The 27,066-nt window shown below is 43.7% G+C and overlaps 1 protein-coding gene across 2 annotated transcripts in view; it reads right to left on the minus strand.

Annotated features, from left to right (window-relative positions):
• LOC126297623 (laminin subunit beta-1) overlaps positions 1 to 26,269 on the minus strand; it is a 319,924-nt gene extending 293,655 nt beyond the window's left edge. Inside the window, exon 1 of one of the 2 annotated variants that reach the window (XM_049988640.1) lies at positions 26,001 to 26,269. The gene's annotated coding sequence lies outside the window, so the exon portion shown is untranslated. The remainder of the gene's footprint in view (positions 1 to 26,000) is intronic. The other variant, XM_049988639.1, reaches the window with a different exon arrangement.
• Between the last annotated feature and the right edge of the window lie 797 nt (positions 26,270 to 27,066).

Consider the following 27,066-nt stretch of genomic DNA (forward strand, 5'->3'; position numbering starts at 1 on the left):
GCGCACATGTATTAGTGGAAATTAATATTGCATGTTTCCACCCCTCGCCTTAATGACAGCTTGAACTCTACTGGGGACACTTTCAGTGAGGTGTCTGAATGTGCGTACTTCACTACTGGTGCTACACACGATGGCAGGTAACGTTCTCCAGGCATTCGCCGAGCCCGAACCCCTCCATCGGATTGCCACAGGGTACAGCGTGATTCAACACTCCAGATCACTCGTTTCCAGACATCCACTATCCAGTGGCGTCGCTCTTCGCACTAACTCACGCATCGCTCAGCGTTGACTACAGAAATGTGTGGCTTCTGAGGAGCTGTTCGACCACTGTACCCCATTGTTTTTAACTCCCTACCTCCTACGCACAGTCATTGTGCTAACAGGACTGCTGATAGCACTTTGGAACTTAAGTGTGATTCCTTCCGCTGTTTTTGTGTGATTTTTTAAAAATGACCCCCCTGAATTGCTCGACGGTCCCTGTACGCCATCACATGAGGTCTGCCTGGTCTCGTTTTAGCTGTGGTTCTTCCTTCGCGTTTCCATTTCACAGTCACATTACCAACAGCCTATTTGCGCAGCATTAAAATGTTGAAATGTTGCTGATGGTTGTGTTACTTAGATGACTTACAGTGCCAACTCCCCTTTGAAGTCACTGTGCTCTCCTGACACCCAGTCCGCTGTTACTGTTTCTGCACAGACAACAGACTACACCCTGTCTCCTTTCATACTAGTGTGTATACCTCTCGCAACATTTATTGGCCAATATCACATTATACACGGTGAGGCGGCTAAGACAGGCCACCACAAATATATCCAGAATAAATGAATATATCGTGGTGATGTTCCCGCCAAGTTACAGTGGACAGTATGGCCAATTTCGTTTATCGTCGCCGAGTTAAGACACCGGTTTTGCTTCTTTCTAGTGTAGCTGTATATTTTTTTTTCAATGGCATTTGAAAGAAACTTCTAAGAGAACTTCCACGCCGTAACATGTATGGAACTTGATCAAATAGTATCAGGATATCAACACCGCAAAACACTGTTCCGTCGGCAGGAGAAGTGGTTCCACAAACGTCTGGGCTATTGTGCCAAATGTAAGCAAACACGCAATTCGTATGGTTCGTGTGTTTATTATTACGGCTGTCATACCAGGTGCTCAAAATGTTGCCCCCGAGCATTGTTACTCTGTATGAGCCTGGAGAAGCAATATTTAATTTGTGGTAAGGACTATGGGACCAAACTGCTGAGGTCATCGGTCCCTAGGATTACGCACTACTTAATCTAACTTAAACTAACTTACACTAGGGACAGCACACACACACACACACACACACACACACACACACACACACACACACACACCTGCCCGAGGGAGGACTCGAAACTCCGACGGGGGGAGCCGCGCGAACCGTGACAAGACGCCTTAAACCGAGCGGCCGCCCCACGCGTCGAGAAACAATACTGCACGTTGAATTTCACATGAAGTTAGCGGTATCTCTGGACAGTCTTATAAGGCATTTCATGCCTTTGAGAGTCGTCGGTGTTTCCTAATAGAAGTGTTAATTTTGATGAGTGTGCAGACAGTTTTGCGTTTCTTGAACGACCGTTCCATTGATGTCCAAATGTTCTCTTAAGAGGGACTTGTCATTACATGTAGGGAATGAGAGGGACACCCGACTTCTTGGTACTACACTGATTGCCTTATCTCGAGTGGTACGTCTCCCAGTACTTGCGGCAGTACATCTTAGAAACTCGAGATACTTGAGTCTATCTAGATTCTGAACACGCGCCACTGGTGCGGGGTCTTGAAAAACACTTATCAAACATTGACAGACCAAGAGTATTGTTTTTATCCACTTCTTCGAGTGAGCGTGCATTTGTGACTGACGATTAGCGTATATTGCGATGACTGACTTGTCCTAGCTTTGTAGACGATGCTGCTTCTTTAAACAAAATTGTGCATAGATATTAACATTCAGTAGAAGCAAATTCCGGTCTCGTAAACTGATATACGGCCGGGACAGCGGTGTGCTGACCACATGCCCCTCCATATCCGCATCAAGTGACGCCTGTAGTCTGAAGATGACACGGCGGCCAGTCGATACCGTTGGGTCTTCATGGCCTGTTCAGACGGAGTTTAGTTTCTTAGTAGCAATTTCCGTCACCATTCAGCCATTTTTGCCTTCGCTCCGGCGAATATTCCGTTTCGTGAAGTATAAAGTCAAATGTGACAGTCACGAATACCTACAAACAGCGTGTATACGAAATAAACCGAAAACGTTCATACGTTGTTCTCGGGTGTCTTACTGCGGAATAATAAAGTGTCCTACAAATAAATTAAGACTGCCGTATGCTTTCTGGTGCAAATGAGGCTATGTCATCTTACCACTTCGTATCTCCATCCACTGTTACACCAAGAAATGTGTATTTGGACTGAACATCTTTGTGAATTATGTAGTCGACGCCAACTACATATTTATATTTCTTGAAAGTCGTAAATTTACATGCCTCTACCCTGAAAACCAATGGTTCGTTTTTGCACCAAGCTGATGTTTTGTCAAGGTATGATTTTATTGCGATTTTTAATGTCTAAACTTCCTAACAGATAATCGCAACATCTGAACAACTTCGGATTACAATTTATACTATCCGCAAGGTCATTAACATAAAGCCTGAAAAGTAATGGCTCTCTGGGGCACATCTGACTTCACTTTCGCGAGTCTTAGAGTTTTCAGTCCAGTTGCAAACGTGGTTAGAAACACCATACGAACATGTCTTCCTTATCAGCAAGCTACTTTACTTTGTATTGCATTCAGGGTGAGGAGGTTAATACATTTGGGAACTTGAGATCGTGGCCACTGGTAAAATACATCGACTTCCAACGGACATCTACATCTACATGGATACTCTGCAAATCACATTTAAGTGCCTGGCAGAGGGTTCATCAAACACCCTTCACAATTCTCTATTATTCCAATCTCGTATAGCGTGCGGAAAGAACGAACAATTATATCTTTCCTTACGAACTCTGATTCCCCTTATTTCATCATGGTGATCGTTTCTCCCTCTGTAGGTCGGTGACAACAAAATATTTTCGCATTTGGAGGAGAAAGTTGGTGATTGGAATTTCGCGATAAGATTTCGTCGCAAGGAAAAACGCCTTTCTTTTAATGATGTCCAGCCCAAATCCTGTATCATTTCTGTGATACTCTCTCACATATTTCGTGATAATACAAAACGTGCTGCCCTTTTTTGATCTTTTTCTATGTACTCCGTCAGTCCTATCTGGTAAGGATCCCACACCGCGCAGCAGTATTTTAGGAGGACGGACAAGCGTAGTGTAGGCAGTCTCCTTAGTAGGTCTGTTACATTTTCTAAGTGTCCTGTCAATAAAGTGCAGTCTTTGGTTAGCCTTCCCCACAACATTTTCTGTGTGCTCCTTCCAATTTAAGTTGTTCGTAATTGTAATACCTACGTATTTAGTTGAATTTACGGCTTTTAGATTAGACTGATTTATCGTGGAACAGAAGTTTAACGAATTACTTTCAGCACTCATGTCAATGACCTCACACTTTTCGTTATTTAAGGTCAACTGCCACTTTTCGCGCCATTCCGATATTTCTCCTAAATCGTTTTGCAGTTTGTTTTGATCTTCTGATGACTTTATTAGTCGATAAACGACAGCGTCATCTGCGAACAACCTAAGACGGCTGCTCAGATTGTCTCCCAAATCGTTTATATAGATAAGGAACAGCAAAGGGCTTATAACACTACCTTGAGGAACGCCAGAAATCACTTCTGGTTTAGTCGATGACTTTCCGTCAGTTACTACGAACTGTGACCTCTCTGACGGGAAATCGCAAATCCAGTCACATAACTGAGACGATATTCCATAAGCACGAAATTTAACTACAAGCCGCAAACATGCAGGGTGGGCAAAATTTAAAAAAAAAAATAAGCCCGGCAAATATTTGAATATTTGCAAGGCTGACGCGAAACTGATCGTTGGCAATGAGCAGGAGAACTGCCCATCACACAAAATACTGGAAACAGTGGTTGTGTCTGCGCATGCGCATCTCCCGCGTGCCCTGTCCCGAATACACTGCTGCGTTATTACGTTTGAGTGAGAGAAGCAGCTGTGTTTAACGACCAGTTGAATGCAACGCAGAGTGGTGCTCTCTATAAAACAGCGCCTGTTCGTGCGAAACAATTCGTCGAAAACCTGTGCGGATATGTTTGGGCAAGACGTTTATACTGGAAGTGTTTTGCCAAAATCACCAGCAATGTACAATGTAGTAGAAAAACGGCACGAGACGCGCTCTTTAGCGAATAAAAACCGTAACTATCCGAAGAGAGTTCTAACAACGGGAAACATCTCTCTAGTAAAGGAAAACCTGGAAGAAAGTACGACGAAAACCTCAACGCCGTTCATCTGTGCACAAGGGTCTCAAGAGATCGCCGTGTCGAAACGTTATCAAAAAGAATTACAGATATGATAAGAATTATGGATATGAGTGGTGTCCGTTTTGTCGGACATGTCACCTCTCATATCTGTAATTTTATAGGCGCGAAGGCCGTTTGATGTAAAAGCTTCAGTGCGGATGCACAACCAACGTCCTAACTCCTACAGGAATCGAGTTTGGGAATCGAGTTTGGGAATCGAGTTTGGGAATGACGGGATGCGTGTCCGGATGGCCGCGGCACTAAAGACAGTCATTCTGAAGAACCAGAGCATCCAGGATCGAATCCCGATACGGCTCAAATTTTCAAGTCTCTCCGCTGAATTGCCGCAATGCCCTGTGCGGCTGGAAGTCATTATTTCCGTCCCATCACTTTCCCATCCCGTTCCCTTCCCATTCCTTTCATTCTTATTATTTATTATCAGAAAGTTCTTACATATGTATCCTTACAAATTTATTGTTCTACATTAATACTTCCGCCTGTTGAGTTCTGCCACTGCTGTCTGAATGAAGTGGAATCAGGGCTTTTGGATACTCAGCTTTTCATTCGTTTATCAAGATACGTGAACTGACAGAAAATGCACCATTGTGTATTATAAAATCCCCATCAGAAGTTTTAAGGGTCATCGTATAAACCCTAGATTGGCGTTTAGTGCGCATTGTCTGGTGTCCGCATCGTAACAAGATTCTTTCACCAAGCTGTTAATGCCAACTGGTGCGTCCAAAAAATGAATGACTATACACTGACGTGACAGTCATAGGATAGCGATATGTACACATATAGACGGCAGCAGTATTGCGTACACAAGGTATAAAAGGGCAATGCATTGACGGAGCTGACATTTGTACTCAGGTGATTCAAGTGGAAAGGTTTCCGACGAGATTATTGCCGCACAACAGAACTTAACAGACTTTGACCTCGGATTGGTGGTTGGAGCTAGACGCACGGGACATTCCATTTTGGAAATCGTTAGGGAATTTAGCATTCCGAGATCCACAGTATCAAGAGTGTACCAAGCGTACCGAACTTCAGGCATTACCTCTCATCACGGACGACGCGCCGGCTGCGGTGGTCTCGCGGTTCTAGGCGCTCAGCCCGGAACCGCGCGCCCGCTACGGTCGCAGGTTCGAATCCTGCCTCGGGCATGGATGTGTGTGATATCCTTAGGTTAGTTAGGTTTAAGTAGTTCTAAGTTCTAGGGGACTGATGACCACAGATGATAAGTCCCATAGTGCTCAGAGCCATTTGAACCATTTTGAACGGACGACGCAGTATCCCACGGCCTCCACTTAATGACTGAGTGGAATTTGCGTAGAGTTGCCAGTGCTAACAGACAAGCAACACTGCCTGAAAAACCGCAGAAGACAATGTGGGACGTATGACAAACGTGCATTACGACAGTCCGGCGAAATTTGGGCTGTAGCTGCAGCACCTTCCCTGGGCTCGTGACCATATCGGATGGACTCTAAAACTGGAAAACTGTGGTCTGGTCAGATGAGTCCTGGTTTCAGTTGGTAAGAGCTGAAGGAAGGGTTCGAGTGTGGCGCTCATCCCACGAAGCCATTGACACAAGTTGTTCAAATAAATGGTTCAAATGGCTCTGAGCACTATGGGACTTAACTTCGGAAGTCATCAGTCCCTTAGAACTTGGAACTACTTAAACCTAACTAACCTAAGGACATCACACACATCCATGGCCGAGGCAGGATTCGAACGTGCGACCGTAGCGGTTGGGTGGTTCCAGACTGTAGCGCCTAGAAGCGCTCGGCCACCTCGGCCGGCGACATAAGTTGTCAACAAGGCACTGTTGGTGGCTCCATAATGCTGTTGTCTGTGTTTACATGGACTGGACTGGGTTCTCTGGTCCAACTGGACCCATCATTGATTGGAAATGGTTATGTTCGGCTACTTGGAGTTGTCAACAAGGCACTGTTGGTGGCTCCATAATGCTGTTGTCTGTGTTTACATGGACTGGACTGGGTTCTCTGGTCCAACTGGACCGATCATTGATTGGAAATGGTTATGTTCGGCTACTTGGAGACCATTTTCAGTCATTCATGGACTTCCTGTTCCCAAACAACGATGGAATTTTTATGGATGACAATGCATCATGTCACTGGGCCAAAATTGTTCGCGATTGGCTTGAAAAACATTCTGGACAATTCTAGGGCATGATTTGGCCACACAAATCCCCCACACGTATCCCATAGTACATTTATGGCACATAATCGAGAAGTCAGTTCCTGAAAAAAATCCCGCACCGGCAACTCTTCCGCAATTACGGACGGATTAAAGGGCAGCATGGTTCATATTTATGCAGGGGACTTCCAACGGCTTGTTGCCACGACGAGTTGCTGCACTACGACGGGTAAAAGGAGGTCCGAAACGATGTAAGGAGGTATCCCATGAATTTTGTCACGTCATAGTATAGATATTTTCAGAAAGACGGAGTAACAGCATACATCTTAACAACCTTGTCACGAGTGCATATTGCCGGCCGTTGTGGTCGAGCGGTTCTAGGCGCTTCAGTCCGGAACCGCGCTGCTGCTTCGGTCGCAGGTTAGAGCCCTGCCTCGGTAATTGATGTGTGTGATGTCCTTAGGTTAGTTATGTTTGAGTCGTTCTAAGTCTAGGGGACGGATGACCTCAGATGTTAAGTCCTATAGTGCTCAGAGCCACTTGAACCATTTGAGTGCATTTTGTGTTCGGTGAGGCGAGGATAATCAGCAGAAGCAGTGCGATGGCCAAACTCTCCCCCTGTGATTTTTATCTGGGGCGGGGGAGGGGAGGGGGGGGGGCAAATTGATGGGTCACGTGGTGGAACAGCTACAGCATAATGTTGAAAATGCTGTTGCTGGTATGAGGCAGAGCTGCTATGCGCATCTTACAGTACGATAAATCGAGCACAGCGCTACATCGATGTCAACGGTGGCCATTTCCAGCACCTTCTGTGTTGTTCACTATCAAGGTCTTATTGTAAATATTGTAAAAATTTTATTTCTTCCATCCTGTATATGCTGCCCGGCTGCTCTTGTGCAAAGACGTCGGGCCCGGACGTGGAGAGCTTCTTGTACGACAAGGGACACCCGTTCGTCGGTATGTCTCAGCACGACATCAACTGCTGCTGTTGGCTACACTTACCCACCTACAAAGATGTAACCGCGAGGATGTTCGGCCCGAATCCCGGCCTCGCCATAATACGTTTGCTTCCTGACGCTCTATTCGTATTAATGTGTAACTTTGGTTCCACTGTTGATCAAGGTTGTTTTGGGCAAGAGGAGATCTGAAACTCGTCGTGTGGCTAAGGCCTCCCGTCGGGTAGACCTATTCTCCGGGTGTAAGTCTGTCGATTTGAAGCCACTTCGGCGACTTGCGAGTCGACGGGGATGAAACGATGATGATTAGGACAACACAACACACAGTCCCTCCTGAGCGGAGAAAATCTCCAACACAGACGGGAATCGAACCCGGGCCCTTAAGGATTGACATTCTGTCACGCTGACCACTCAGCTACCGGGAGCGGACATCTGAAACTTAAAAGCAGATTAAAACTGTATGACTCGAACACGGAACCTTCCTTTCGAGAGCTATTCGGGCAGCTGTTTCTAAACAGCGCACTCCGCTGCAGAGTGAACGATTTATTCTGGAAAGAGCAGATTTGTTAAATACTCTGTTCATATGTTATACAGAGACTTCCTTGCTTGTGTGATAAACTTCGTTTGACAGAACCTCATTATTTACCATATTTGTGAAGTTTATTCAAAAACGTTCAAATGTGTGTGAAAGATTATGGGAATTCGAATCAAGAACAGCTGCCAACATCAGTAACGTAGAAGTAAATATCCTCGGAGTAGTGAAGCAACTTAAATCACTTAATAAAAGCAAGTCTTCTGGTCCAGACTGTATACCAATTAGGTGCCTTTCGGAGTATGCTGATGCATTAGCTCCATACTTAACAATCATATGCAACCGTTCGCTCGACGAAAGATCCGTACCCAAAGACTGGAAAGTTACACAGGTCACACCAATATTCAAGAAAGGCAGTATGAGTAATTCACTAAATTACAGGCCCATATCGTTAACGGCGATATGTAGCAGGATTTTGGAACATATTTTGTGTTCGAACATTATGAATTACCTTTCTATTGACACACAGTCAACATGGGTTTAGAAAACATCGTTCCTGTGAAACACAACTAGCGATTTATTCATATGAAGAGAAGAGTGCTATTGACAAGGGATTTCAGATCGATTCCGTATTTCTGGATTTCCGGATGACTTTTGACACTGTATCACACAAGCGGCACGTATTGAAATTGCGTGCTTATGGAATATCGTCTTAGTTATGTGACTGGAATTGTGATTTCCTGTCAGAGAGGTCACAGTTCGTAGTAATTGACGGAAAGTCATCGTGTAAAACAGGAGCGATTTCTGGCGTTCCTCAAGGTAGTGTTATAGGCTCTTTTCTGTTTCTTATCTAAATAAACGATTTGGGGGACAACCTGAGCAGCCGTCTTAGGTTGTTTGCAGATGACGCTGTCGTTTATCGACTAATGAAGTCATCAGAAGATCAAAACAAACTGCAAAATGATTTAGAAAAAATATCTGGATGGTGCGAAAAGTGGCAGTTGACCCTGAATAACGAAAAGTGTGAGGTCATCCACATGAGTGCTAAAAGGAACTCATTAAACTTCGGTTACATGATATATTAGTCTAATCTAAAAGCCGTAAATTCAACTAAATACCTAGGTATTACAATTACGAATAACTTAAATTGGAAGGAACCCACAGAAAATGTTGTGGGGAAGGCTAACCAAAGACTGCGCTTTATTGGCAGGACACTTAGAAAATGTAACAGACCTACTAAGGAGACTGCCTACACTACGCTTGTCCGTCCTCTTAAAATACTGCTGCGCGGTATGGGATCCTTACCAGATAGGACAGACGGAGTATATCGAAAAAGTTCAAAGAAAGGCACCACGTTTTGTATAATCGCGAAATATGGGAGAGAGTGTCACAGAAATGATACAGGATTTGGGCTGGAAATCGTTAAAAGAAAGGCGTTTTTCGTTGCGGCAGAATCTTCTCACGAAATTCCAAACACAAACTTTCTCCTCCGAATGCGAAAATATTTTGTTGACACCGACCTAAATAGGGAGGAACGATCACTACGAAAAAAATAAGGGAAATAAGAGCTCGTACGGAAAGATATAGGTGTTCACTCTTTCCGCGCGCTATACGAGATTGGAATAATGGAGAATTGTGAAGATGGTTCGATGAACCAACCCTCTGCCAGGCACTTATACGTGATTTGCAGAGTATCCATGCACATGTAGATGTAACTGCGAAGGTCATCAGTCCCTAAGCTTACACATTACTTAACCTAAATTATCCTAAGGACAAACACACACACCCATGCCGGAGGGAGGACTCGAACCTCTGCCGGGACTAGCCGCACAGTCCATGACTGCAGCGCCTTGGACCGCTCGGCTAATCCCGCGCGGCTGAAGTTTATTGTGCGGCCTATTGCGGATGCTGTGTTCTCCGGAACTTATTGAACACAGCCCACACACAAGAGCTCCGAGCTGTCTAGTATTCAGGTGCAACTACGAGGGGCGTTCAATAAGTATTGCAACACATTTTTTCTTGTCCAATATCGATTGAAAATACGCGGATTTTGTTGTGGCACGTCGTGGAATATATCCGCTTCAGTCCCTTTACTGTTTCATGAAGTTTCGTTTGGTCGCTGCGTTATACATAGCCTTCAAATTGGCGTCTTGCGTTCCAAGCAAAGAGCTGCCATTGAGTGTCTTTTGACGGAAAACCAGATCATAGCAAATATTCATAGGCGCTTGCAGGATGTCTTCCGAGAACTGGCAGTAAACCAAATCACGGTGAGTCGTTGAACGAGGGGGATTGTCATCGTCGTACCGGTCGGACGCACACAGCTGTGACTACTGCAGTGTTGGAACGTGCTAACGCTCTCCTTCGAAGTAAGTAAGTAAGTTTGGGCTTAACGTCCCGCCGACGCTGAGATCATTAGAGACGGAGCACAAGTTCGTATGGCGTTAAGGGCTGGGGAGGAAACCAGTGCCACCGTTTATCTACGTTATACATGCAGTGTAAGGCGTAAGCAGCAATTTTAAGTCGGCGTGCTTCTCACTTCTTTGTCTCCTTGTCTCCGCCCTTACATTACGGAACACCCTCCTTTGGTGGTTATTTCCAACTGTGATTCGTATTACTAAACAAATTCAAAATATACACTAAAAAAAGCATTCACCAGTATCTTGGCGAGTCAAAAGGCTTTACCACAACTGAGTTTCTTTTCCCCAAAATGTTTCTTTTTCAAAGTAATTCTTATGTGTGAGAGCGGAATGGTCCATTGGTTAAGAGACTAAACTCTTTAAACATAAATTTCCCGCCGGCCGAGTGCCCGAGCGGTTCTAGGCGCTAGAGGCTGGAACCGCGCGACCGCTACTGTCGCAGATTCGAATCCTGCCTCTGGCATGTGTGTGATGTCCTTAGGTTAGTTAGGTTTACGTAGTTCTAAGTTCTAGCAGACTGATGACCTCAGAAGTTAAGTCCCATAGTGCTCAGAGGCATTTGAACCATAAATTTCCGAGAACTGAGCATTAACCAAATTTTTTCTGGTGTTTATTTCATCCCTCCTCGCCACAAGCGGGCATGTGGTCAGCACACCGCTCTCCCAGCCGTTTTGCCGACTTTCCACACTTTGAAGCCGCTTCTTATGCAAGTAGCTCCTCAATTGACATAGAGATTGAATGCACCCCATACCGGTCGTTTCGCCAAGGAAAAGTCCTTGGCAGTACCGGGAATCGAACCCGGGTGCTCTGCGTGGTAACTGATACGTTGATCACTCAGTTAATGGGGGCGGACCTGAATGACAGGCTCTGGCGAACACAGATTTTCGGGAGGAGAAAAAAATGTTCTATGGGGAAAATGTGCCTGGGTATAAGTACTGAGGCCTTTCTCTATGGAGATAAAGGTAGGTGTTGGGGTGGACTGTGCAAGAATAGAAAGTGAGGAGTCTGGTGTGTGGACAAGGCCATCCTATCAAGAGGAGAAGGAATGGGGAAAGATGAACAGGAAAGGGGGGAGGGAGCGCTTATGTGGAGCGTGATGGTTGGGAAGAGTAATAACAATTTTGTGTGGCTTAGTGCCCTGGTGAATGTTTTTCAATTGGACGTATGCCGCCCGGTGTAGCCGCGCGGTCGAGAGCGCCTTGCCACGGTTCGCCTGGCTCCCCCCGTCGGAGGTTCGCGTCCTCCCTCGGGTTTGGGTGTATGTGTTGTCCTTAGCGTAAGTTAGTTTAAATTGATTAAGTAGTTTCTAAGCCTAGGGACCGATGACCTCAGTAGTTTGGTCCCAAACGAACTTGCCACAAATTTCCAAAATTCGACGCCACTTCGGCGACTTGCGTGTCCCTTACGTACCTCAGTTATCCAACTGGGAAAGGGGAGGTACAGCTTAACGTGGCATCCGAACACGTGTCGTTTCTGATGACTCTTCGAATCATTGAGAGGTGAAGGATAGGTTAAAACGAGGAAAGACAAATCCGTGGGCTGACCGAGATTCGATCCCGCAGCTCTGCTGCTAGACCGCCTGGCTCGACGTGAGAGGAGTTATAGTTGGTAGGACGTATAAATATCGGGGTGTATTTCATTGGACGGTAAAGTACTCCTTTCGGTGTTTAAAAAAAGCGCAAAATATTCCTACAGGGAGTAGTATTGGACGGAAATCAGTACCTGTTGAAATATGGGCCAGTCTGTGCTGTCGTTATTATCTGTCTATTACGTAGAAGTAGACACTTCAGGCAGAAATGTGTATAGGGTTACCTTCCATCCTGACATCCTTTAGCCCCTCATCGCAACGAATCACACACTCATTCAAACACACCTGGCTTCATTTGAATAGCGTCGCACGTATTGGCCATACGCTTCTGTAACGTCTACACATTTTCGATTGGCTAGGCATGCACAAAAGTCTTTAAGTGTCCCCATAGCCAGAAATCCAATCTCCTCGACCAATCCATCACCCATGTAACGTTGCGGTGAGGTACTGTCGCAAGATCCGTTGAAAACAGGGTGGTGTCCTGTCGTGCATAAGTCGCAATCGCTGTCTTTCTGCAATGGTAACATTCTCAAACAACGCTGGTAAATCATCTCGCAGAAACCGGTGATACTTACAGCACCTGGTAATCTGGTAAAGTGTATGGCCCTATAAGTCTGTCACCGACAATACCTGCCCATACATAGATACTGAAAGCGATACTGATGCTTCACCACCACGACTGCTCGAGGATTTGCATCTGCCCATAGATGCATAATGAGGTAGTTTACAATACCGTCTCTCGTAAATGACGCCTCATCCGTAAATAAAATGCAGGCTGCGAACTGGGGGTCTTCAAAGGCCCATATCTCAACATATACTGGTTTCTGAACAATTAATTACAGGAACTGTTCTTCTGGTTTTGATCATTACCTGAATACCTGTAAGGTGAGCCACGTGTGTATGAGATCATAGTGGAAGAAATACCACATGGGCAGCAGATCTAGGTACTGCTGTCACCCCTCTGTGAAGGATGTTTCAGAAATTCTGGTTGACTGGGGGACAGTGCCGTTGTCTATAAGATCAACTGTTGACAGTGCAAATTCCACATTTTATCCAGATTAAAACCATCATCACAATTAGTTTAATCATTCGTAAAATAATATATCAAACGCTCTCCTGAAAACTACATTCCAGAAAGATGAAACAGATATTAAAATCTGGACGTTCTCTTAGTCCACAGAGTGGCTTGACTGTATCCATCCAGTACCCGGCGACGTTAGATTTATCGGATTGTAGCAGGTGGATACAGCGTCGATGTTCCGTGTAACGTCCTCGAACAGTACGTCCGATGTGCTACAAACCGCACTGGACAGGGAGACTTACAAACACCCATAAATCAAGTCAACCTTCATAGAACAAAAGAGCGTGGGTATCTTTGGTGCTGGCAGAAGAGTAACCTTGGCTTCATATTTAGAGAGGATACGACCCAATTTTAGAAGTAAGATTTCCTACGAACGGTAGAAAGGCCAAGGACTTGAATTTTTCCTCTTCAGTTTCTGAACTCTTATTCAGAAGAAGCAGGATTCAAATCACCTTCAGCCCATGCTGCCTCGAGTTTCGCACGATTTGTTTAAACCACTTTAGACGAATAATAGAATAGTTCCTTTGTTAAGACAATGCTCGATTCTTAACCCCATCGTTCTGTAGCTAGTATTTTGCCTCTAATGACGTCGCCGTTGACGAAACAAAAGCAGTCTTTCTTTACTCCTATCTGAGAATAGATGTGGTTTCCTGGACTAATTCTTGTGTGTTCTGGACGTTGTTACGGCTCTGTTCGAAATAAAGACCCATGAGGGATCAGTTACACACTTTCTAGAGACACAATTTTACCTGTGACGCCATTATACGAATATTCTTGCATTTTGCCTTACATATACACGTTTGTGCAATGATTCACAGTTTATCTATTGATAAAATATTTATAAATAAAGTACTGTACACGATTGACAATCTTACAGTAACCGCCGTCGGTCTAATGGAACTGCTTACTGATGAAGGTGGCCCAGCGGGAAAACATGGTGATTGTGAGTAATCGTGCTTTTCAATTTTATGTTTTTCGTAGTGTCCATATGTCAATTCAGACGAATTGCAAAGCTCTGGTAGCACAATTCGCTCCATCCCCATTCACCTCCCCCCGTCGGAGGTTCGAGTCCTTCCTCGGGCATGGGTGTGTGTGTTGTCCTTAGCGTAAGTTAGTTTAAGTTAGATTAAGTAGTGCGTAATCTTAGGGAGCGATGACCTCAGCAGTTTGGTCCCACAGGAACTTAACACCACCCATACCCGTTCATGACTTCATGATTCACCTTCTGTGGCTTCCCTCTTTTGCTACAGACGCGCAATTTAACCGACAGGAAGAAGATGGTGTGATATGCAAATTGATTAGCTTTTCAGAGAATTCACACAACGTTGGCGCCGGTGGCGACACCTACAAAATGCTGACATGAGGAAAGTTTCCAACCGATTTCTCATACACAAACAGTAATTGACCAGCTTTACCTGGTGAAACGTTGTTGTGATGCCTCGTGTAAAGAGGAGAAATGCATACCAACACGTTTCCGACTTTCATAAAGGTCGGATTGTAGCCTGTTGCGACTGCGGTTTATCGTATCGCGACATTGCTACTCGCCTTGGTCGAGATCCAATGACTGTTAGCAGAATATGGAATCGGTGGGTTCAGGAGGGTAATACGGAACGCCGTGCTGGATCCCAACGGCCTCGTATCATTAGCAGTCGAGATGATAGGCATCTTATCCGCATGGCTGTAACGGATCGTGCAGCCACGTCTCGATCCCTGAGTCAACAGATGGGGACGTTTGCAAGACAACAACCATCTGCACGAACAGTTCGACGACGTTTGCAGCAGCATGGACTATCAGCTCGGAGACCATGGCTACGGTTACCCTTGACGCTGCATCACAGACAGGAGCGCCTGCGATGGTGTACTCAACGACGAACCTGGGTGCACGAATGGCAAAACGTCATTTTTTCGGATGAATCCAGGTTCTGTTTATAGCATCATGATGGTCGCATCCGTGTTTGGCGACATCGCGGTGAACGCACATTGGTAGCGTGTATTCGTCATCGCCATACTGGCGTATCACCCGGCGTGATGGTATGGGGTGCCATTGGTTACACGTCTCGGTAACCTCTTGTTCGCATTGACGACGCTTTGAACAGTGGAGGTTACATTTCAGATGTGTTACGACCCGTGGCTCTACCCTTCATTCGATCCCTGCGAAACCCTACATTTCAGCAGGATAATGCAGGTCCTGTACGGGACTTTCTGGATACAGAAAATGTTCGACTACTGCCTTGGCCAGCACTATCTCCAGATCTCTCACAATTGAAAAAGTCTGGTCAATGGTGGCCGAGTAACTGGCTCGTCACAATACGCCAGTCACTACTCTTGATGAACTGTGGTATCGTTTTGAAGCGGCATGGGCAGCTGTACCTGTACACGCCATCCAAGCTCTGTTTGACTCAATGCCCAGGCGTATCAAGGCCATTATTACGGCCCGAGGTGGTTGTTCTAGGTATTGATTTCTCAGTATCTATGCACCCAAATTGCGTGAAAATGTAATCACATGACAGTTATAATATAATATATCTGTCCAATGAATACCCGTTTATCATCTGCATTTCTTCTTGGTGTAGCAATTTTAATGGCCAGTAGTGTATAATACTCTCATACAAACACCCCATTTCAATTTGTCCTCTTACTTTATGTCACTAACGTTGTCTCCCGTTTCCTTTTCCCCCTATGTCACTGGTAATGTTACAAACCATCAATCTAAAGCACACAGAGTTCATGATAAAACATCTGCTGAACACAGTAACGGATGAACCACTAGTCTCACTGCTGTAATCAGGAGGTCATTAAAGTAGATTGTTACCTCTATTAAGAAGACCAATGCCACAATAAAGAGTGTTCAGCTTAATATGTGGCTACAGACCCAATGTCAAATAAAACAGCGCGACAAGAACTGCATATTCTGTAATGCTGCATGTGTCGGACATCGGGTAGAAGATATTTCTGCTAAGATATCTGAGCTAGTGACAAATCAAAACATTTAATGTAGTACATCGAACCTAGTTTTAAAATTTTTTTATATATTGCAGGACATGTTTACGTTTGAAGAATACCATATGAAGCATACAGCACAAACTGCCTACCTCTAACAGTGAAGAATTGTGGTGATTAAAGTTGTCACGTATCGGACTTCAATGGCTGTTGTGGTCACGCCTGAAGGAGAGTTAACTGGTTAGGTACACTTCTTCGAAGCCGGAGTCGTTAAAGTACGTTTGTGAGGCAGTGCTCGACGAGGAGGTAGCAGGTTCTAATCTAGGTGGTGAAAACATTTGCATTGCCAGTGTTCGGCCGGCAAAGGGAGACAGAAAAGGTGGTGGTGTATAGCAGCTGATCAGAAGATTCTAAGCCAAAGTTCTGCGATTAATTCCAAGTTCCTCTGTAGTGTCTCACATAATCGAGGCATATGACAATTAATGGTGATCCTTCCGTCGGATGGGAACGGCAAGCTCGATGGTCCGCTTGATGCTATTGGAGTGGAGCAACGTATGTGCTGGCATCGGCTTTCACTCTTCCCCTTATTTTCATCGTTATCAACAACACGTGATTGCACTTAAACATTGCATGCATTAGCAACAGCCAGCCACAACGAAGAAAGAAGCTCCAAACACAACACTCGTACTCCGCGATGAAAACGTGCCAGCCACTTTGCCTACAGAAAGAAAAATTTTCCAATTAGGTTGAGATGCCTTACTTGGGATTCCCAGTCAACAATGCCACACGACTTTATTTTATTGTACTGTCTGGGCCTAACAGAAAGATTTAGGTGACCATGTTCATTCAGAGCACAGATGTTGTACCCAGGTGTGGATTGTATCTTCAAAGATAAAAATACTCTTATCCACACAACTGAAAATCGATATTCAATTAATGAGCAAGGAGAGTAAATAACACATTCCCTGGCCTCCAAAATCAACATTTGATCATCGTCCAGGCACTAAGGTTTGTGTGGAAGCAATAAGGCGTTCACGTACTTCCAGGATCATATTTCAAGGCAATGAAAAGTTCCATTGAGAGGTGCGCTATATAATCCCATTAACTACAATTAAGATTTAATATAAATCGAGTTATAGGAGGATACATTGTGGTTTTAATGGCAGAGGTGACCCTGCACCGTAATAGTTCAACATTATTTTGGTCATCCCTGTAACAGTTACAGATACACTGTTGGACTAAGTTACATAAATTCATTATTAAAGCAGCGGGCAAAACATCACCAAGGAGACACATTGACAAAAGTTAAATGTAAATACCTGAAACCTGAATAACGTCATTTCAGCTTCATTTAACACTAGGGCAAAGCAATGAGTGAGTGGCCATAGGAAGACATCAAACAAAAAGAAGGGTTCTTGTCCAAAAACTTCTGAACTTCCGAATAACATAATTTGCCTAGTACTATCGTGATCTATCAGGTAAATATAGAATGTTTTCTAATGGTGGGAGAATATTGTGTAGTAACGGAAAATAATACACACATCAAACAAGTATGCATCACTTCTGTTCAGAGTTCCGGAACATGTACAGAAAATTCGAATAAAGATCAACATAAACACCATTTCTGCCCTTTTTATTGCTCATGTAAAGCACACATTGCATGTTGTACCACCATACAGCGAGACCTTCAGCGGTGGTGGCCCAGGTTGCTGTACACACCGGTACCTCTAATATCCAGTAGCACGTCCTTTTGCATTGATGCATGCCTGTATTGGTCGTGGCATATTATCGACAACTTCATCAAGCCACTGTTGGTCCACATTGTCCCACTCCTCAACGGCGATTCGGGGTAGATCCCTCAGAGTGGCTGGTATGTCATATCGTCCATAAACAACCCATTTCAATCTGTCCCAGGCATGTTCTATATGGTTCATGTCTGTGGAACATGCTGGCCACTCTAGTCGAGCGATGTCATTATTCTGAAGGAAGTCATTCACACGATGTGCACGATGGGGGCACAAAATGTCCATGAAGACGAATGCCTCGCCAATATGCTGTCGATATGGTTGCACTACCGGTCGGAGGATAGCATTCACGTATCGTTCAGCCGTTATGACGCCTTCCATGACCACCAGCGGCGTACGTCCGCCCGACATAATGCCACCCCAAAACAGCAGGGAATGACTACATTGCTGCACTCGCTCGACAGTGTGTGTAAGGCGTTCAGTCTGATCGAGTTGCCTCCAAACACGTCTCCGACGATTGTCTGGTTGAAGGCACACGCGAAACTCATCAATGAAGAGATCATGATGCCAATCCTGAGCGGTCCAATCGGCATGATGTTGGGCCCATATGTACCGCGCTGCATGGTGTCGTGGTTGCAACGATGGACCTCGACATGGACGTCAGGAGTGAACTTGCGCATCATGCAGCCTGTTGCACAAGGTTTGAGTCGTAACACGACGCCCTATAACTGCACGAAAAGCATTATTCACATGGTGGCGTTGCTGTCAGGGTTCGTCCCAGCCATAATCCGTAGGTAGCGGTCAGCCACTGCAGTAGTAGCCCTTGGACGGCCTGAGCGAGGCCACGTCATCGACAGTTTCTGTCTCACTGTATTTCCACTAATCTAATCTAATCCGAACAACATCGCTTTGGTTTACTCCGAGATGCTTGGACACTTCCCTTGCTGAGAGCCCTTCCTGGCACAGGGTAACAGTGCGGATGCGATCGAACCGCGGTATTGACCGTCTAGGCAGGGTTGAACTACAGACAACACGATCCGTGTACCTCCTCCCAGGTAGAATGACTGGAACTGATCGAATGTCTGACCCCCTGTGATCCAATATCCACAATCAACGTCTATCTTCAGGAGCTCTGGCAATGTGTGTATTTCTGTGGTACCAATGTACTGGTTACTAGCGATGTGTTGCTAGATGTTCTGGCTAGCAGATAGGCAAGACACAGAGGTAATACGGTAATGTAATCCTCAAGCATACACAGACTGCTTGATATATGGTTTTATATTAGAATGTGTACCACGGTGCTGCTAGAGCCGAAGTTAGCATGGTATTATCATAAATTTATTAACAAATATTATGTAAATATTACGGCACATCTATAAAATATAGATTGTGGTACCTGTATATGTCCTTTGAATACACGCACATGCCCGCATCTCGTGGCCGTGCGGTAGCGTTCTCGCTTCCCACGCCCGGGTTCCCGGGTTCGATTCCCGGCGGGGTCAGGGATTTTCTCTGCCTCGTGATGGCTGGGTGTTGTGTGAGGTCCTTAGGTTAGTTAGATTTAAGTAGTTCTAAGTTCTAGGGGACTGATGACCATAGATGTTAAGTCCCATAGTGCTCAGAGCCATTTTACACCCACATTGGAATCTTCCTAAATTAGTCGGAAGTGGATCGAGGCGATAGTGAAGCAAGCGTTCCGGCGTGTACCGACAGGGCTTAAGAAGGGTTTTCAGGTCCTATGTAAAGTTGCTAAGCGGGTTTAAGACTTCCGTCCAGTCACTCGTTGACCAGTCTGGTGTGGCAGTTAAGACAGCAAAACAAAAGAGGAAGTTTTAAAATTTCTGTTTAAGAAATCGTTCATGGAGGTGAATCGTACAAACATACAGTCGTTTGATCATCGTACAGAGTCCCTTATGTACGACGTAGTAATACGTATCCCTGGCGTTGAGAAACAACTGAAAGAATTGAAAAAACTAGAAAGTCGCCAGGTCCGGATGAAATTCCAGTTTAGTTTCACAAAGAGTACTCTACGGACCTGGCCACTTACTTAATTTGCCTTAATAGCGAATCGCTCACCCAGCGCCAAGCCCCAAGCGACTAGGAAAAGGCGCAGGTGACTCTCGTATATTAGAAAGGTAAAAGAACTGACCAGCAAAATTACAGACCAATATCCTTAACATCGATATGCTGTAGAATTCTAGAACGTATTCTGAGTTCGAATACAGTCAATGCCCTAGAGACCGAAACTCTTATTCCCACGAATCAGTGCGGTTTCTAGAAACCATCGCTCGTGTGAAGCCTAACTTACCCTTTTCTCACATCAGATACTGAGAACTATGGATGAAGGGCAACAGGCAGATTCCATATTTCTAGAGTTCCGACAATCATCTGACACGGTATCCGACTGCAGACTTAACGAATGTAAGAGCATACGGAATAGGTTCCCAGACATGTGAGTGGTCCGAAGACTTTTGAAGTAATAGAACCCAATGTTGTTCTCGACGGTGAGTGTTCATTAGAGACAAGGGTATCGTCGGGAGTGCCCCAAGGAAGTGTGATAGGACCGCTCTTATTCTCAATATATACAAATGATATGATATGGACAAGGTGAGCAGCAAATTTACGGCTATAAGTGCGGCTTATTCTTGAGTACCACTCGAGTGTTTAGGGTCCTCACCGGCTGGGATTAAAGGAAGACATCGAAGCAATTCAGAGGCGGACTGCTAGATTTATTAACGGTAGTTTCGAAATAATATTTCTGTGGTACCAATGGACTGGTTACTAGCGATGTGTTGCTATATGTTCTGGCTAGCAGACAGGCAAGACAATAGGTAATAGGGAAATGTAATCCCCAAGCATACATAGACTGCTTGAACACATGGTTTTATATTAATTAGAGTGTGTACCACGGTGCTGCTAGAGCCGAAGTTACCACATGCTTATGTACAATTTTCACAGCGAATTTTTTTTTTTTTAATTTGATGTACACAGCATTTCGTCGTATGTTCCAGGCATTGTGTGCTGCCTGTCCAATTGTTAAATCCATCATATTGACCCTAAAGTTTGATCAGTTTAAGCTACCAAAATGTATTCACAGGAACTGACGATGCCAGAAAGGAATTATGACGAAATACTGTGCACAATAAATAAACATTCTGAGCTGTTAGCGCGAGGTGTAAAAACGCCAGGCTAGTCTTACGCTTGACATTAGTGAGAAGGACTAAGTTCAGCTGTCACCGAGTCGTCATTTCTGTAGAAAAGTTAGTAACATGTGCGACAAGCATTAAAAAGGAATGAAGGATAGAGTCCCACTGACATCGCGATCGTAAGAGACGGAATATAATTAGACGAGCAAGCATGTGGAAGGAAAGAGGAATGCCGGCTGCTTGTGGCCGAGCGGTTCTTGGCGCGTCAGTCCGGAGCCGCGCTGCTGCTACGGTCGCAGGTTCGAATCCTGTCTCGGGCATGGGTGCGTTTGGTGTCCTTAGGTTAGTTAGGTTTAAGTAGTTCTAAGTCTAGGGGACGGATGACCTCAGATGTTAAGTCTCATAGTGCTTAGAGCCATTTGAACCATTTTTTTTTTTAAAAAAAAAAAGAGGAATGATGCTATTAATGGTACCACTCCAGTGTTCACTTCAACTTACTCGCGGAACTAACTTAGGTGGTGTTTTACCTAATCAAAGAACTACTACGCCACCTATCTCTGTAATCGAAGAAGGTGTACACCATTTCGTCAGCAGAAAGTAAGGCTCAAGATCGCATGTACGAAAAATTGTGAAAAAATTCATGGATCGTTATAACTTGCCCTAGACCGTGACCAAAATCTGAAACCCAGCCTCTCAGGGACATTACTCGTCCATCTGAATCATCTGAACAAACCTCCAACTTGATCCTGTCTCAGTTCTTTTATTCCATACTCATTTTTAACTTTCTACAGCACAGCCACAGTCGGACTAGGGGATATTGAAAAACACTGTTTTTTCCATCGTTGCCAGGGGATGAAGTCTTACAGAATTATCACAAGTTTTGAAAGTAAAGAAAGAGGCACTGGCAGGTCCAAACTGTCAGTCATTTCGTGAGGAGTTTCTGGATAGCTCAGATGGGAAACCTCTCCACAGAAGGTAGACGTCCAAGATTGAATCCCGATTCGCAACAGGGTTTTAAACTGTCGTGATGAGATAGCTATAAAACACAATTCCTGTTTTTCATAATGTTACTGAAATTGGCAACCTTGGATAGCTACTGGCATCTGTCTTCTAGACTTCCTCCTGACACCTTTTCTGGGACGTTCCGTTTCTTCATACTCGTTTATAAACTTGACTAAAGCCAATCAATTGCGTACCCTTATCAGTATCTCTCTTCTCATAATAACGTTAGGTTGTATCTCTCATTCTCGAATTACAGTATCGAGACTGCAGATGTTTAAGTCTCATAAACAGTATCATATTATTAGCCTTCTCTGGCAACGAACACTACAATGTTCAAACTGAAAACAGTTTGAAAGGCCATACCCGCGCACGGTGGGGTTCAGTTCTAGTGCGAACCTTAATCTCGCGTTACTTTCGGTGAGAAAATTCTTCGCTTTCGTGCTCACGCTTTGAACGAGAATATTCAAGTCACCGGGAAGAAGTACGTATGTAAAAACAATTTATCCGAAAAGAACTACTGTTACGAAACACATATTTTCTTGATAATTCACGCATTATTACTATGGGTGTTAGAAATCACGTTCCAGGATAGATTCATCGTTGTAGTTGGCTGCCTAGGATTTGCACAGTTTCTCTAATTGGATTCCCATTGTTCAACAAAATAAAAAGATATTATTTATGACTTAGTATGACTCTTTGCCATGGCCACGTACGTTTTATCATGATCAAAAGAGCCACACAGTCAACGAAACATTTCGTTATTTTTTTATGAACTACTGAAGGTCATTATAGAGAAGGAAATATCACATATGACTATATGCAAGTGACTAAAATTAATACATGTTTCCACTTCTTTGCATCCCAAATGCGCTCATACCTTCGAAAACGCCTAGTAGATCTGATGGATCAGATTTCCCCTGAAATAACTGCCTACGAGACGTTTCCCAATCAATAAAATAACTATAAAATAGTTCACACTTATCTCTACAGAGCAAAATTCTTAGCAGTGCTGGCTGGATACTGGCCTCCACCTGTTACTTTCTTCTGATAGCCTCCTCCTGACATGGTTTCTGTGACGTTTCTTCTCTTCATATCTCTTAGAAAGCTCTGAGAGAACCAACGCCACCAACTTGTGAGCTCCTGTCAGTATATCCTTCCTCAAGAGTAGGCTTCAAAACCCTTACATTTCTTCTTCGCTGAACTATCTAATGTCATTTATCAGGAGCGATTGGTTGCCCTTGTTTCTTTTCCAGTAAAATTTCTTCCCAACGATTGGTTCTTCAATTATTTTCAAATTTTTAAAATTAACTCACAAGATTTTAAGCTCATTTATTTTCGTGATATTTGTCAGAATTCCACAAACACAGGCCATAAGCTCAGAACGCGTACGTCAGTTTCATAAATGAGAAATATGACGGCGGAAGGCAGTTACCGGCCGAAGCCCACCACGGTTCGAGGAGAGGCGGTGATAGAGACTGGACAACAATTCGTAAGAACCATAGCCCATAATTCGATCCAATCAACAGGCCTGATTTTACGGTCTATATATAGTTGCAGTGGGTCCTTACACACAGTTCCAAACCAACAAAGAATTAACTTGATAACCCACTGATAGATACAATTATTTCAGGAATAATAAGTATCAAAGGCTTCCAGATATGTGGAAAAGTAGTACCAGATTACTAGCTTGCGAATCCAGAGTGTAAATGAAAGAAGTGTTGTCATATGCAAGTTTCTGCGCTGATATATTAGATAACGAACTGTTTTGAGGAAATTACTCCAAATAAAATGTATTTTCTCTTACTCAACATGGGGAACAGTATATTTAATTTTCAACGTTAACCGTGAGAACACACCGGACCGTAAAGAAGAACCTACAGCAGTCTTCCTTTAGGCTGCGACGTCCGCTCTCACGAATAATGAGATCATGCATCACATTATTTCAGAATAAGCAGCTCGAGTGTGTGTTTTTTTAGTCAGCTTAGAATAATGATGCTTTTCACGAGGAACAGAGCCTTGGGGCTGCTGTTAATACTGTCCAGAAGTAGCTACATGACACATCGTAAGCTGAACAAGCAGATCCGTCCATAAATTTTAATTTGTTCTATGTGTACGAATGTTTTGATTAATGTCGATCCCCACATATCATACAAGTTCAAGAAATTAACACAAACTGCAACACGAATACAATATAGTATGAATTCTGCTAACATGCTGTTTTTCGAGTAATATCTTCATACAACTGAGAGGACATCAGATTACATTTTTGTACATTCAAAATGGAAATTGTGGGAAAGCAACAGTTGCTAAAGTTTCTTCTACGAGATTCTAATAACCGAATCTGCGTTTGTACGTGATGCGAAACATGCGACGGCCGGGCGAGAAAGATAGACTACTGCTAGAACACAGAAAGAAAGAACTTCATTTTATATAAGATACGCAAAGACTGAGGGGCATATGTAACAGGGAGTCGTTACGGGCATCGAAGGAGTACAGATGCGATAACGGAAGGTAAGAAATATTTAGACAATTTGTTGTAGTTAGCATACAAAAGTACTAAAATTAGCTACATCTACTTTTTGATGACAAGCAGCGAACTGTACTTCCGTTTTAATAATGCTTTGTAGGTGTACATAGTTCCATGGAATTAAAGACGCCCATTTCGCTTCAATTCTTGTCTAAGCTAAATAGTGAAAGCATCTTTCCCAACTTTCTGCAGTAAATTAAATAAGTTAATCATTAGTCTGTCAGCATCTAGTTAGACAGGGCTAACCTGGAGTTAATTAACTGCACTACCTTAAAAATGGAGCCTTATTGTTAGTGAACACCGATGCAGCTAGGGTTACTTCCATATACTCCAAGAGCCCGGCACACAGAGAAATTCTTCTCACGTTCCACTGCCTTTCCTAGCTAGGCCTGCCATCGGAAGAACAGCGTGCTTTAGTTTCCATACCTTTTACGTATTGCTTTATTGTCGAGAATGAAATGTATGTGATGAGCTTTTGTTGTGTAAATCAGTACATAAACGAGGAAAAAATGGAGATATATTAAATTTAGAACACTGAACAAATAGTAATGCAAATTCACATTCCAATTGAACAATTATAATTACTAATTCTATTATAGGCAAAAGTGTTAAATCCTATCATTGTTTCCCTCATTTAGTGAAACAAGAAACATCGGACTTACATATTTTCGAAATAATGTCTACAGTTCGGATCAACTGAGATTATAAAGAACCGTTGCAAATGTCATAACCAATACCTCATCACAATGATAAAACAATTTCCATGAAGCCATACCGAAAATCAAATGAAATTCGACAGAAAAATATGTAAGATTAATTGTATTTGTGTAGTTCTGAAACTCTCCTAACGGAAAAAAAACATTCTTTGTTGGTCACTCACATTATAACAAAACGCTTTTTAGAACTGTCTACTCAGAAATACAAAAATCCCGGGCGGGACTGTACGTTAAAGTCTTTCTTCCTATCTGTATTGTTAGAAATTTCTATAAATGTATGTTAAAACCATTGTTTAGCATCTACAAAGCTGCGACAAAATCCTGCCACCTGTTGCCGAGAAATACAATACACCAGCGGTCATTATTAACACCAAAACAAGATTATAGTCGCTCAGAAAGCCTCTTTCTGACAGCTCGGCGTCATAGCCTTTAATCACAGACTATCGACAAGTTGCACTTTCTGTATTAACGACCCAGAGAATGTAAATAAAAACGTATTTTTTATGAAAACTAGACACATATTCTTTAGAGAAACAGCTCATATAATATATATAATATCGAACGAATCTCGTACAAAATAAACAAACACAATGAGTAATCCATCCACATTAACAAATAAGAACCAAAAAAGCTTTCGATGGACTAAACTAGTTTTAAACGGTGTGCGACATTAAGAAATGCGCTCAGATTATTTTCACGATGTGAAGAAGCATGTGCGTTCTTCAAAGAAATACAGTTTGGAGCACTTACCAAAGGAACGGCCGTGATGTGATCGCTGAGGAGGCGATCACAGCAATGAGCAGGCACGAGGCAGCACAGCCTCTGCTCGGCTGTTCCGCCCAGCGGAACTACCCCCCCACCTGCGCCTTGAGCTACCCGTTAGCAAAGCACCAGAAACACAGTTTAGGCTTATCTGATTAACTCCGTAATATCGACTACCGCAAAGTTTACTCTTACGAAACTTCGCGGGTTTGCGTGCAAACACCTGTAACTTCTGGTGTACGCTTAGTCGAGGTCGTTTCTCATTTGTCAGTTAACAGGCGAAAGACTAACCGCGCGCTTCTCAAACGCCCGACAGACACGGCGAAACACAACTATGAGTGATACAACCATTATAGGTGTTTTTCAGTAAACTTATTTCTTCCACACTAGTAAACGCAAGAATATTCATCTCTTGCCATATAGTTATTTCTTCTAGATAATTTTCTTATTACAAATAACACACGTGGAAGTTAAAGTTGTTACCGCTTAAATTTCACTAAACGTTTCGGAGAAATTATAGTACAGCACTGAAATGTTTTACAAAATGATAAAAAGTTAAGATATTGCTTTAAATAATTAAGAAAAGTATAAAAGCTTTAGCATTTATACTTTTTCCGTTTCTCTCTCGTAATTCAATGGCTGGATGATCTTGAGCATGAACTGATTATTTTAGTTAAAATGGATTCAATGTGTGGAAAGTTTCTATGTGCGTCTAGAGGAGAGAACAACAATTAATTCTCGCGCTTTTGAGTTCGCGCTACGCGCCGAAGTTACGTTCGAGTGATACGACGCCCACGCGCAGGAAGCGGAAGCTGATAGTGGCACAAGGGCTTCCCTTCGCTACATAAGCGCCTGTCTGTGAAGTTAAAATTACATCCGTACGGAAGAAGAACGCGTTCATAACGCCGCTTAAGAAAAGTACGCAGGCCGAAGGATGTGGCGCAGTAGTTAAGATACTGGACTCGTGCGGAATACAAGCTGACTTCAGATACTAACCTGTCCACCTTGGCTTACGTTTCCTGTAATTCCTCTATACAAGATCATGCCTCCATTT

The sequence above is a fragment of the Schistocerca gregaria genome, chromosome X (assembly GCF_023897955.1).
Source record: "Schistocerca gregaria isolate iqSchGreg1 chromosome X, iqSchGreg1.2, whole genome shotgun sequence".
Classification (NCBI taxonomy): Eukaryota; Metazoa; Arthropoda; class Insecta; order Orthoptera; family Acrididae; genus Schistocerca; species Schistocerca gregaria.